Here is a 2,515-nt window from a genome sequence, read left to right as displayed (position 1 = left end):
ACAGAGGCACACGCACACAGGCACACGCACACAGGCACACACACACTCCTGCACTCAACAGCCTAGATTCCTTCCTGAGTCTGTCTGCTGCAGTGCTTCTTGAAAGTCGCCTAGAGTCTGTGAACTTCAATAGCTGACATCTTCTGTGAGTCTCATTCTCCATACCAGGCCCATATTGCTATTTGACGCACCTGTGTGTCTCCACAGGATAAAGGGAAGGGAAAGCACACGAGACATGTCTGAGCAAGCTGGCAAGCAGCAGGGCCACAAAGAGGGTGACCAGGAAGGGTCTCCTCAGTGTTCCTACACTTGCCTCCTCCTGCCTCTGGTCACCCAGTGGCTAGCTTTGGGCTGATAAGCCCAAGGCACTGCTGTCCTGTGAGAACAGAAGCAGGCTGAGCGAACAGGGCAGAGTCCTTGTGTGTCTCCTGGAGTATTAGGACGGTCTAGTCACCCGGTCCCAGTGCACCACCCCAGGTGAATCGCTGGACCCTTACTCCTCCTAGAGTGATGGCCACCCATCTTGACAACACCAAGGACACAGTTGGCGTCTCCTGTCTTGGAAGGCACAGAGACGCGCAACGCCCAGGTCTTGCACGAGGGCCATGCTGGCTGCATTCATCCAGGGGCTTTGCAATCCCTCTCCCTAGGGCCCTTTCAGTGAGCAAAGAGGAGGCAGCCTTCTGCCTCCAGACTCCAGAGTCTTGAGTTCCTAGCTAACAGAAGGAAGCCAGGACCCGCTCAGCTTCAATCCATGCTGCCACGTGGAAAAATCTTTCCCACCCGTGGCTGGTGCCGGACCCCAACCAGGAATGGAAACCGATCGAGAAGATTTGGAATCATAGCTTTATTAGGAAACAGATGTGATATGGCACACCCAGCCCTTCAAGTCTCCCATTCGTAGAGCGTGATGTTCGTCGGGATGCTTCCAAGAAATGGATGCTCGTGTCCTCCTTTTCCATTCGGACCCCTTTCATCCGGTTCCGGAGTCGACTGTGTTTTCCGACTTGAGGACTTGAGGCCCTGAGCATGCTGTCACCTGAGCAGCGGGGATTCCTCCATGGACCTTCTTCTCTTCTTGGGGCTTCTCTCTGCAGGCACTGGGAATGTTGAAAGGGCCACTTGCATTTCCGCTCTGACGATCTCCCAGGAGCAAGGGCTATATCCCTTTCCCTCGAGATAGCGGGAGATGCCCAAAAAGTAGGTGCGGATGGCCATGGCCAAAGGAGGCGCACAGGACGGGCTTGGCTCTGCTGCTCTCCCCTCCAGCGCTTCCAGGCCACTCAACAGACTAGTGACAAGTTGCCCAAGCGGCCTCTCTGCCCAGGCATCTCTGCTGGCCTCTGTCCCGAAGAGCTGGAGGAGCTGCCTGAGCATCTCCGAGTGGCAACAGGTGGCATCTTCTTTCTGCTTCCCTTGGGTGATCCGCCCTTTCTTCCAGGGACATCTGAAATCCATTCTGTCCTGCAGGCACTGGTGGCCCGGCAGGCTTTTCAGCTGCCCTAACAACCTGGCGCTTTCCCTGCTCTGCAGGTGCAGTCTCCAAGATGCACCCCTGTCAAGTGAGCAGGCTGTGCTGCAGCCCAGCATCACTCCCAGGAGGAGGGGAAGCCCAGGCACCATGCCCAAGCGTAACGATTCCGGATCTGGCCGACAGGGGGCGCGCGCGTAAAGCAAGGCTGCAGACCCATTGGGCACGGAGTTTTGGTTTCTACTTTAATAGTGCAGGCTGAAGGCTCCAGCATTGTTTGGGCTCTGGCTGAGCGGGCTCGTCCATTCGCCCGAAATCGAGCGCCGCACAGGAGCCCGATCGACCGCCGGCCTCGTCCTGCCTGAGCTCTTTGGGTTCGGCCCACGGGCGCCTGGAATCTAAGCCCACACGATCTCGCTTGGACAGAGGACTCATTGCGGGCCAAATGTGGAGGCTCCAATCCCAGGGAGCCCCACTTTGTTTGGTTATGCTTTCCTCTGGTCTCAAGCTCCCCGGGAGTGGTGTGTTTGGGACTTGGTAGCCTTCCTGCTCTCCCGCAGGAGCTGGGAACCTGGGGAACCCGGAAGTGAGGGGTGGGAAAGAGGAGAGCTCTGCCTGGGAAGGAAGAGGGTCCCAAAGAGGGCACGGGTCAGGGCTTGCCCCACGCGTGCTCCCGAACCAGCCAGCGCTGACTTCAGCCCAGAGGGACTTGAAGCAGGAGGATCGCGCTCCCGCTGGGCAGCTCTCTGCCTCCTTTTGCTTGAACCACACACTCAGCCCAATGCAATGGCATTTCCTGTCCTCAGATAGACAGCCCCTTGCTCTGCCCCAGTGTGCTTTCTTGAAGTGACAAATCTCTGGTACTCCTCAGATCCACTGACCCTCTGGAACGGAAACACAAGTTTGAACACCCCTCCTAGTGACTCCAGCCGCCCCGCCCCGGCCCGGACCTCCCCCACCCGGATTATGATGATGTCCTCTTCTTCTCAGCCTGCTTGCAGAAATTCTTTCACTGGGTGTCTAGGGAGTACTAGGGATTGTCGG

Source organism: Peromyscus eremicus, unplaced genomic scaffold, assembly GCF_949786415.1.
Source record: "Peromyscus eremicus unplaced genomic scaffold, PerEre_H2_v1 PerEre#2#unplaced_2670, whole genome shotgun sequence".
Lineage (NCBI taxonomy): Eukaryota > Metazoa > Chordata > Mammalia > Rodentia > Cricetidae > Peromyscus > Peromyscus eremicus.
Note: the sequence above shows the minus strand (reverse complement) of the source record.